At 35.2% G+C, this 12,364-nt stretch overlaps 1 protein-coding gene across 1 annotated transcript in view; it reads left to right on the top strand.

Annotated features, from left to right (window-relative positions):
* Window positions 1-12,364, top strand: part of SLC2A13 (solute carrier family 2 member 13) — a 376,609-nt gene that overhangs the window by 65,062 nt on the left and 299,183 nt on the right. The window lies entirely within an intron of this gene.

The following is a 12,364-nucleotide window of genomic DNA, read 5'->3' as shown; positions in this document are numbered from 1 at the left end:
TCCAGAAAGTTTTAGGTTAATTTTCTATCTTATATCTAAATATGGCAATAAAAATATCCCTCATATTCAGGTATCTGAATTTTCCAGGTAAAAAGTGAATATAGTTTGCTAATGAGAGTGGTTTGTATAAGACTAATCTTCCCTGAAGATGACCGTTATAAACCACAGACAGAATGTTAAAACTGTTTAAGGCATTGGAAAACACCATCTCCAAAGGTGGGTTGGAACTGAAGGGGTTTTGATTCTCAAAGTCTACATTTATGACTTTTTACTTGAGGACAGCCCTTAATCTATACTGGACAGCTATAACTTCAGTAGAAAACTACAGCTTTATTGGCTTACAGTGTCAATGGCTAGAGTTTGGGGTGGGCAGAGTGGGATGGAATTTGAAGGTGAAAATCCAGGAAAAGAATGACTCACATAGGAGGAAATCCCCCAAATCTGAATATTAATTTACTGCAAATATTTACTGACCTCAGAACTATGAATACACAGGAGAGATTCCTTGGAGCCTGTGGAAAACAATAATTACAGTATGATAAAAACTGGGAGAGATTTTATTTCTTGCCCATGGGAGGAGTGACATATTTGGATTTTGAAACTTGAGGCTGCAGCTTAGGTTTTCTATTAGAACTGCAGAAGGATCATGCCTTAGAAATAAAGACTTTGTTGCATGACTAAGGATTTGCCCCAAGACCAAGCCAAAACTGAAACAGATTCACACTAACCCAAGTATAAAACCAAAGCTCCCCAAACTCAAGGAGGCTGATAGGAAAAAGTCAGCATTATTTGGAAGAAGAGAACAAAATCTAAGAGTCTTTATAGTTTATCATTCACGATACTCACAACACAAAAAATTATTAGACATGTGAATAAACAGAACTTATGATATATAATTAAAAGAAAATTGGCCAATATAGACACACCTCAAGATGATACAAATGTTGGAATTAACAGAAGACTTTAAAGCAGCTATTATTAATGTGGTGAAGGACTTAGCAAACAAGATAGTCATGTTGAGTGACCAGATGGTGAATCTCTGCAAAGAAATGTAAACTATAAAAAGAGAACCAAGTATAAATTCTAATACTATAAGTACAATGTCTGAAATTATAAATTAAATTAAAACTTAAAAAATCCATTGGATGGGCTTAACAAATTGAAGATGACAGAAGATAGGGTCTGGAGACTTGAAGGCAGATCCATTGATATCACCTAATACCAAAATGAGAAAATAAAAAAGTTGAAAAAGAAAAAAGCCTCAGTGACCTAGGGTACAATGTTGAATATTCTTATATACCTCTAATTAATTCTAAGTAGTTTAATATACATTAGACTTTTGTCTACATTTGTTGAGGTCCAACAAAAAGAGAATGAGGGAAAAATGTGTTAAAAAAAAAAGAGGGGCGCCTGGGTGGCTCAGTCGGTTAAGCATCTGACTTCAGCTCAGGGCATGATCTCACGGTCCATGAGTTCGAGCCCCACGTCGGGCTCTGTGCTGACAGCTTGGAGGCTGGAGCCTGCTTCAGATTCTGTGTCTCCCTCTCTCTCTGACCCTCTCCCATTCATGCTCCGTCTCTCTCTGTCTCAAAAATAAATAAACATTAAAAAAAATTTAAAAAGAAAGAGCAAAAAAAAAAAAAAAAGCGGCCAACTTCCAAAATTTGGTTGAAACACTAGTTACTGATTCCAGACCATAGTGAATCCCAAGTATGATAAATATAAAGATGAGCAAACACAAGCATATCATAATCACACGGCTGACAACAGAAGGTCCAGAGAAAATTAGGATCCCAGAAAAAAAAAAAAAAGACACATTACAGGAACAGCAATAGAAATGATGGCCAACTTTACAAGAGGAACATTAGAAGGTCCGGAGACAATGGCATGTCGTCATTAAAATACAGGTGACTTTTGAACAATGTGGGTTTGAACAGATTTTTTTTTTGATAAATATGGTATAGTATTATAGATGTATTCTCTCTTAAGATTTTTCTTCTCTCCAGCTTTTCTATTGTAAGAATACAGTACATAATACATATCACATATAAAATACGTGTTAATTAACTTAATTGAATTTTATTGGTAAGGCTTCCAGTTAACAGTAGGTTAAGGTTTTAGGGGAGTCAGAAACTGTTTTTAGATTTTTGACTGCACAGGATGGGTGCCCTCACTCCCATGTTGCTCAGGGGTCAACTGTACTGAAAGAAAAATGTCAGTCTGGTAGGAGAATATCCTTCAAAATATAGGTAAAATAAAAATGTTTTCAGATAAAGTAGAATTAAGAGAATCTCACCACCAGACCAACTGTATTGTAAGAAGTTCTTCAGACTGAGGGAGATGATCCTAGATAAAAGCTCATCTACAGTAAGGAAGAATACCAACTATCATAATAGGAGGCTAAATATAAAGGACATTATCTGTTTTTTGTTTCTTTGTTTTTGCCTCAAACTTTTCAAAGACCTGTGACTTTACATTTAAATGTAATGCATAGAGCTATAGAATATATGATGACAATAGTAAAAAAGTTGAGGAGAGTAAATGGAAATTCTACATGTTTCTGAAGAGTTATATTATCTTTAAATAGTAACGATGCATGTTTTTATCCTCAGAACAACCACCAGAATACATTATACAAAATACATAGCTAAGAAGCCATTATAAGAATTAAGATGGAATATTTAAAATACTTGGATAAGCTAAACAAAGGCTAGAAAAGGAAGAACACAGGTAAAAACAATGGATGGAACAAATGGAAGGCAAATAGTGAATGGTAGACTTAAAACCCAATTATTACAACAATTATAAAGGGTAAAAATTTTCATTGTGCACAAAAAGCATGACACAAGCCTATGTTGTCTAAAAGTGACACAATTTAGGTATTATGGCATATGGCATTATAGCCATAGATAGGTTAAAAGTAAGAGATCTATGCGAACAGTTAAGTATAAGAAAGCTAGTGTGGTTATGGTAATAATCACACAAAGTAAGACTTTAAGATTAGCAGTATTACCAGTGATAAAAGGGGACATTTCATAATGATAATACAATAAACTAATCAGAAATAATAATGATAAAAAATGTATAGTTTCTTTAGAGAGCTTTCAAGATGCATAAACACAAATTAGCCGATGGTAGTTGCACGATATTGTGAATGGACTTAATGTTAATAGATCTTTACACCTAAAAATGATCAAGAGGTAAGCTTTATTGTATTTATATTTCACTACAATAAAATAAAAAAGCTTTGCAGGACTAAAGGAAAAAATAGATCAATCCAGGCTCATATTTGGAGAATTTGAAATGTTTTGCAACTGATAAAAACAACCAGACAAAAAGTTAGATTATAGGAAAACCAGACAACACTGTTAACTGCCTCTTTCAGATTGACATTAGACATTCTCTAAAACTGACCATATCCTGGACCATAAAATAAATGTTAATAAATTTTAAAAATGAATCTTAACAGCATATGGCTTCTGACCATACCAGAATTAAATTAAATATTAGTAAGATAGCCAGAAAATCTTCAAAAACCAGCATGTTCTAAATAACTTCTGAATCTAAGGAGAAATCAGAAGGAAAATTTAGAAAATAGTTTTAAATGGAAAGAAAATGCAGTATGTCAAAATGGGTGGAATTCAGCCTCAGCCGTGTTTAGGGCTGAGTGATTATATTAGAGGAGGAAAAATCAGATGGTCTAAGTTTCATGTAAGGCTAGAAAAATATGGGCATGTTAAACCCAGAGAGAACAGAAGAAAATAATAAAGACTGGAAGTCAATGTGATAGAAAGCAGATAAGCAATAGAAAAAATTAACAATGTTGATTCTTTGGAAAGGTTAGTAAAATTGATAAACTGATTATGACTTATTAAACCGGTTAAGAAGAAAAAGCTAAAGCACAATTTATCAGTATCAGGAATAAAAGAGAGCACATCATTGTAGTGGACGTTATTAGGATAATGAGGGAACACTTTGAACAACTTTGTGCCAATAACTTCAACAACTTAGAGGAGATGGGCATATTGCTTAAAAATCACAGCACTACCAAAAACTGGGCGCAGATAAAATGGAAAAGTAAAGTAAAGGATCTAGAATTGCCAAAAACATCTTGAAGAACAAAGTTGGGAGAGTTTTGCCTGATTTCAAGACTTAGCATAAAGCTAAAGTAATCAAGACAGACTGGTAAGGATAGATAATCAATTAGTGAAATAGAACAACATGGATGTATCTCAAAAACATTATGATTGAAAGAAGCTAGATGCAAGAGAGTAGAGTCTCCATAATTCCATATGAAGTTCATTAACCTGCAAAATAAGCTATGGGGACAGAAATTCAGTCATTGGTTGTCTGGGGCAGTGGAGATTGACTGGAAAGCAGATGGGTATAGAGAATTTCCTGGATGATGGAAATGTTCTGTTTTTTTATTAGGATGGTTATAAGGATACACACACACACACACACTCTCATATATATATATATATTTTTTTTTTCTCAAACTCTTAGAATGGTATACCTTGGAACTCTTTATTCTATGCAAAATTTCCCTAAAAAATGTTAACCTGCACTTTCTGTCAGCTCCCTCCATTATATCCCTTTTCTGCATTGGCCAGTGACTAATATAAATGTTGTTTTTGCCATGACACTTTTTCTATCTTTGTTGAAATAACTTTTGTCCTTTATTCCTAGACTATGCCCAAACTTCAGTCATAGCAATTAAATGTAATCCTGTTTTGTTCGATGATTACTAGTGTATAAGTTCCTTGAAGCAAAGGGTGTCTGTGAATCATTGTATCTCCAAAATCCCTAGTGCAGAGCTTTGGATATAAAGCTCTGAAAAAAAAAAAAAAAAAAAAAACTGAGTGGAAAAAAAAAAAAGACAATATGTGTGTAGATGTGATTGTGTGTGCTTTATTTCTAGCACTAGTACTGTGCATTTTGTGCAAGTCCCTATATTTTGCCATGTAGTTTAAAACTAATATCTGTGCAAAATACATTCATTTGTTTAATATCACATCTTATTCTGTCAAAGTAAGCATATCTTGCCGCTTTTAATATAATCACAACTCTCTAAATAACCTTGGTCAAACTACCTATCTCATATACCAATATCAAATTACTTCGAGGTGTTTCCCCTACCTACGTAGAATTAACATTTTCTTATGTTTGCATATTTGGCAAGATATTTTGTTAACACAGAATCTTTCACCAGGTAACACAAAATTTGCTCATTTGCTGGTCATATATTGTCTGCTTATTACTTGAAAGATTCCAGCGGGGACATGCTGATTTTTTTTTTCTTATGTACTTTCAGCCTTGGTCTCTTGTTTACTCTCTGCTGCCATCAGGTTATCAGATATGTCAGTCATCAGTGTTGATGTTCTACATGGTCCTTGAAGGCAAAGGAGAATTAATTTACCAGCCTGGAATCTCAATTTTCAGTGTTTTATTATTTTAATTTTTTATCTGTTAAAATGGAGTTGTGAGTCTTGCACTAAATTTGAAAAATATGTTATCAAGTGAGTTGTAATTACAGCAGGTGGCTAGATTCAGTATTATCTTTTTGCATCTAAAACTTGCCTGAAGTAGAAACATATTACATACGTTATAATTGATCTTTGGTGATTATCATGTAAACATCTTGTGATTAATATATGATGGTGAGCATTTCTTTTGTAAATCCAAGAATAGTGATCTTTTAGTAAATATATCGCTCACATGATTATTAAGTATATGAGAAGTCTGTGAAAAAACTCAAAATCCATAGGAACATTGAAGTCAGGTAGCTCAAGATGTAGTGGTGAAGGAGCAGTGTTCTTGAATGTGTTTTGAAAGGATTGGACTATGCCTTTTTAAGGGGAAAATATTTCACTACCCTAAACAGGGCACAGTGATATATATCAGAAAGTTCCAGCTTGGGGAGATGTTTTTGGATTGACACAGCACTACACTGTCTCTGGTTTTAAGTGCATTCATGATGCTTAAGGATTGGTGTAGAGTTTGGCATTTAATGTACATTAAAGGTGATGTTTGCTGGGTAAACAGTTCAGAGTAGCAACTCAGAAAGATCATAGGAATTCAGCCTTAGCTTTCCAAGCAAATAAAGCAAATCTTCATTAGGTATCACTTTCAAAGAATGTACTGATTCTAACTGCTGACCCTTTTTATTTTCAATGAACTGTTTCAAGAGAAAAAAAAAAAGGTGTAGTTTATTTCATAGTTCTGTGTAAAAGGATGCTCGTTGGAAACGGTAGAGTTTTAAAGAATAAGGCTTAGTATCTTAATAGTTATGATATTCCTCTTCTGCATGCTATGCAGAAAAGGGCTAACATAAACCAGATTTGTAAATCAATAGGAAATAGATATAAACAGAATGCAAGCTAGAAGACAGAGGATGGAAATAAAACTATTGGAATTATATATATAGTTTTGTCACCCTTTTTTGGTGTATTCTAAGACAGTATTGGATATTAGAGAATATTGCTACAAATCCTTACTATCTCAGGGACAAACTTCAGAGATTGTCGCTGAGCTAATCTAAGTGTTTTGAAAAATAACAAGATTCTCTGTGACTAGAGTATAAGGTGGAGATTTGGTTTAAAAATACATACTTTTAACAGTGTGAGGTTGAGCGACAAGGAAGTGATTATTGAACTGTACCTTAATGCTCTCATGGCCTATTAGAATAATTGGTTAAATGACTGCAGTGTCCAAAAAACCTTTATGTGCTTCTCAGAGTGAAGTGTCTTCCCTTAGAACTCAAGACCTATAAAAACAATTGCATACGATTTGTTTTAAATATAACATATTGTAATACAACTTCCTTAGCCGTGATAGTTTTTCTATAATAGCTTGACTTATAATTAAAACTATAAATCATTCAGCTCTTCTATCATAAGGCATTTGCAACCTTTTTTACATTGGGAATTTAAGGAAGAAAAACAGGAGAAGAGAAATGAACAGAACGTGGATGCAGGGTGCAGTTCCTCACTCCTGCACAATTCATTTTGGAAGGGGAGAGGCTTGGAGAGGCTTTTGAGAAGGAGAGATTGAAAAAACAAAGTGTTATGGAAAGCAGGGTTAGATCTGTCATGTCCCTTATGTAATATATTTTAAAAGGATCAAATCAAAAAGACAATTTTCTGTTCCCAATCATCTTTTAAAACTATCTCCTGCCATGTATGTTACTTATATTTTTCCTACATGAAAAATGTATGTGTATGTTAAAGAAAAAAGATACTCAAATTCAGTTTGGTGCAGTGTTCAAAGCGAGCAGTACAAGTTTACCCTCACAAATGAGATATTTTCTTTTAATTAATAGCTGATTATTTTTATAGTGACACTCTGGTGTTGAGAATAATAAGATATTCGTTTGACACCAGCAGGTCTTTGTTGTTAAATTTGCATTTCCCCTGCTCCCTATGACTGGGGGTGGACTGTTCCCAGGTAGCCCCTTTGCCAGGTTATTCTGCAGTGCTTTTAATATATTTGATAGACGTGAGTGAACAATAAAACTTATAAAAGTTATCCTTGAAAGTCTTTAAACATGAAGTTAAAGTAAATTAATGTTCTGTTTTATGATTTCTGCAGAATTGTTAACTAATCATTAAACATTTATTATAGCTTGACTTAGAATAAACATATTTATTATAGGAGCCAAATTGCCTAGATTTTAATCCTAGTTCCACTGCATACTAGTTCTGTATCTAATTTGTACCTGGTTTCTTTGTCTTTAAAATGGGGATAATAGGGGTGCTTGGGTGGCTCAGTTGGTTAAGCATCCGACTTCAGCTCAGGGCATGATCTCGCGGTTTGTGGGTTCAAGCCCCCACGTGGGGCACTGTGCTGACTACTTGCTCAGAGCCTGGAGCCTGCTTTGGATTCTGTGTCTCCCTCTCTGTCTCTCCCCTGCCCCACTCACACTGTCTACCTCTCTCTCTAAAATAAATAAATGGTAATAAATATGTAAATAAATAAATAGGAGATAATCATGATACCCACCTACTAGGGTTGTTGTGAAGACAAATGAATTAAGGTTTCTTAAGCCCTTTGAATAGTGCTTGGCACATACTAACTAGTGCTATGTATTAGCTATTACTGTTGGCTGCTGTTAAGTGGTGACATGAATAAGCTACATTCAAGTAGATTTTTTTCATGTATTTGGAACATAATCATTACCTTGTGGAACTACTGGAGAATAAGTAATGTGTTCATCATGTTATCAGTAGACCAGATTATCAGATAACCATGTTGTTATCATGAGAGAAGTGGGACAATTATGAACTACACAGCTCTGTGTCTTAAATGGCCATCTATTAGAGCATACTTGCCTTCAGTTTTGTAGGTGGGAGCAACATGATTCCTTTAAGACAATAATGGTGGTGAATGCACAGTACAACGCAGGACCTCTTTGGTTTTGTGTGAGGTACCTGAGTCTGCTCGGCCACCATGGGAAGGACTGTCACCAGGGAATGCAGAATCTTTGGTTCACAGAGCTTCAGCTCTTGGCACTGGGAAGAAGGCTTAATAGGTGAGGTGAAATAGCTGGGCTTGTCTCCTTTGGTGATAGCTGGCCCAGCCACACCATTTGAAAGCATTGCTTACCATTTGAGGGCCCATCCTTAGTTTTCTGGTAGGCAGGTGCTGGTGTGGCTAGTTGGGCCAGAAACTATCTCATTTGTTAACTTCAATTGAGAAAGTTAAAAAAGATAGCTCAGTGAGTGAGCAGGATGCCACAGAAGATTCTAAAGAATTTTAGAATTTCTGAAAACATGGCAGTTTTGCTGGAGTCCACCTACTTTACCTTCCTGTCAGCTTGGTGTGCCTCTAGAAGATAAATAGCTTTTGCCTTAAAGCGTGGACCTTGGGTGCTCATTGTTTACTTTCACCCCTTGAGTTTTTAAAAACAGAGTGGTGGTTCTCAGTCCTGACTGCACATTAGTACCACCTGGGGAGCTTTTAATAAAGCAGAATTTCCTGGGCTTGGAGCCCAGGCCAGTTAATCAAAATCCTGGGTCGGTAGGGCCTGGACACTGTAATGTTTTAAAAGTACCTCCCACCTCCATTCTATTGTGAAACTAGGGTTTAGAACCCTTGATTTAACTCACGATGATGAGCTCTTCCATATCAATAGGTAACTACTTGTTTGGGGATTGACTGCCCTGGTTTATCAGTAGACTGTCTTATTGGTACGTTCTCTATCATTTATCTGGTTCCCTATTCCCTTGGATTTAGAGGACTCATGGTGAGTTCTGAATACATACTGCCTTAACTGAGCCTAGAGAGTTCCTGCTTTTTTAATCTCATAAAATTTTTATCAGTAACACAGCAAAAGCAATCCCTTATTTTTCCTATTCTCCAGTGTGCGCATCAACAGAGCAACAGTTTTCCTCGGGAAAGAAATTGGTTAGTTCTACCTACTGGATATTTGTGTGGATGATACAGCCAGGAAAGACAAGTTACATTGAATTGATTGAGAGGTGAGGGAGACCCTTACAAGTAGAGATTGTAAATGTAAATGTCTCTTACAAAAGGGTGACTTCTGTATGGTTTTCAAAGCTTTCTCTGTGCTTGCAATTTGTTAAAAATAATCAGTCCAAGATAATCCTTATGCCAGAGAGACCCATTTTGGGGGGCAAATTCTATTCCTCTACATCATGAAAGATAAATAAAATATAGTAAAATAATCTCCTTCATTTTACTTCTAGAAGAGAAGCGTTAGGTTGTACATGTATAAAAAATGTTTTATTTTGCCTAGTCTCTGGAACCAACCAGGCTTTAATATCCTTCAAAAGTTGGCAGATGAGTGCCACCCACCTTAGTGTTAGGGCATTGAAATGTATATTTCAGATCATAACCCTTATATTTTAAAGGACTGGAGAGCTCAAGTATTCTGTCTTCTATAGCTTGGTTTAGAAACATAGGCTAACATGTATGTTTGCGATTTTCTTTTTGTGTTTTCTGTTTTCTTTCCTTCTCTTTTTCCTTTCAGTTTTTAAAAATACTGTGTTCTAGGATTAAATAGTGAGTAGTAAAATGCACAGTATTATGTGAGCATCTTTGGGCCTGAAAATGGTTCAGTTTCTATATTCATTTCAAGGGCTGCTTTGAAGTATTCTCTGTAGCTCTGTAATCTTAATGCATCATTAAGGAGTTTGGAGAAAAGAAGGAAAACTCATGAAAGGTGTAGACAAATGACACATGAAGGCTTCCATTTTGAGGATTTTTAAAATTATTTCCTAATGCAATATATTTGTGTTTGCCTTTTATTGCTTTTCTTTTATGTAATTGGCAGTAATTGGCAATACAATTGTGTATAAATTTTTCTTCAAGAGAGAACACAAATAAAAATGTCATTCATTTACAGCAATAAAACATACATTAGAATAACAGATTTGGTTATAAAAGGTAACATCTAAGGGGAAGTTGCCACAAGTACACATTTGTGTAAACTGATCTCAACGCTCATCTGAAGACTCTTCAGAAGTCTTCTTCAAATGAGACATCTTCTTCAGAAAAGGTATGATTGTATCTGGAATAACAAAAAGGTTCATTGGAAGGAATTACTGTGCAACTAAGTTTACAGAGCTAACTGATCCAGAATTGCTACGTGAACTTCTATGCGAATGTGAACTATACTTATTTTCTGTCTAGTTAATACAGAAAGTTTAGATGAATAGCTGTTTTTGTAACATTTCACAAAATACTAAGTGCCTACTGTGTGCAAGATATTTTATTAGGTGCTTTATCGAATGCAAAGTTACATACACAATCAGGTGGGACAGGCAAATAATTTATTATAAAATAAGGTACAGAGACATAAATGGATGTTAAAACACTGTGTTCTGTAGGTTACCAGAGTAAGGAATGATGAAATATTGGTATAATTATCACAGCCCATGGATTAAAATAAGATTAATGGATTAATAAGATTTTATTTAATACTGAAGGCCAAGTGATTCATTAGTCATTATAAAAACTTTGTTTACTTTAAAAAATCTTAAAAGTTTCTCATTCCGTGTGTAGTTTTAGCTGCTGTTTGAAATGAGAGAGGTTTTTTGTTTTGTTTCAAGTTTTTATTTAAATATTAGTTAATATAAAGTGTAATATTAGTTTCAGTGATTCATTTACACACAACACCCAGTCCTCATCACAAATACCCTCTTTAATACACATCACCCATTTAACCTACCCCCCACTCACCTCCTCTCCAGCAAACCTCAGTTTGTTCTCTTTGTTAAGTCTGTTTCATGGTTTGCTTCTCTCTTTTTCCCACTGTGTTCATCTGTTTTGTTTCTTAAATTTCACATATTTGAAATCATATGGTATTTGTCTTTCCCTGAGTTATCTCACTTAGCATAATACACTCTAGCTCCACCCATATCATTCAAATGGCAAGATTTCATTCCTTTTAATGACTGAGTGATATTCCTTTGTATATGTATATATTTTTATCTATCAGTTGTATATATTTTTATCTATCAGTTGATGGACATTTGGACTCTTGCTGTAATTTGGCTGTTGTTGATAATGGTGCTGTAGATACTGGGGTGCATGTGTCCCTTTGAATCAATATTTTTGTACCCTTTGGGTAAATACCTAGTAGTGTGATTGCTGCGTTGTAGGGTAGTTCTATTTTTTTTTTTTTTAATTTTTATTTTTGGGACAGAGACAGAGCATGAACAGGGGAGGGGCAGAGAGAGAGGGAGACACAGAATCGGAAACAGGCTCCAGGCTCCGAGCCATCAGCCCAGAGCCTGACGCGGGGCTCAAACTCACGGACCGTGAGATCGTGACCTGGCTGAAGTCGGACGCTCAACCGACTGCGCCACCCAGGCGACCCAGTTCTATTTTTAACTTTTTGAGGAGCCACTGTACTATTCCAGAGTAGCTGCACCAGATTGCATTCCCGCCAACAGTGTAAGAGGGTTCCCCTTTCTCTGCATCCTTGCCAACAACTGTTGTTTCCTGTGTTTTTAATTTTAGCCTTTCTGACAGGTATGAGGTGGCATCTCATTGTAGTTTTGATTTGTATTTCCATGATGATGAGTGATGTTCAGCATCTTTGATGTGTCTGTTAGCCATCTGAATGTATGTCTTTTTTGGAAGAATGTTTCGTCATGTTTTCTGCCCATTTCTTAACTGGGTTGTTTGTGTTGGGGGTGTTGAGTTTGATAAGTTCTTTATAAACTTTGGATACCAATCCTTTATCAGGTATGTCATTTGCAAATAGCTTGGAGGGAGAGGTATTCTTAACACCCATGTGACAATTATATTTTTTTCTCTGCTGTTTGTGGAATTAAAATGAATTTGTTTGAAAAGTAATGGACTTATTTCACAAAGATGCACTACTAGAGGCATCAAG

This window comes from Prionailurus bengalensis, chromosome B4, assembly GCF_016509475.1.
Source record: "Prionailurus bengalensis isolate Pbe53 chromosome B4, Fcat_Pben_1.1_paternal_pri, whole genome shotgun sequence".
In the NCBI taxonomy this organism is placed as follows: Eukaryota; Metazoa; Chordata; class Mammalia; order Carnivora; family Felidae; genus Prionailurus; species Prionailurus bengalensis.
The sequence above is the reverse complement of the archived record's forward strand: the minus strand, read 5'-3'. Positions and strand labels throughout refer to the sequence as shown.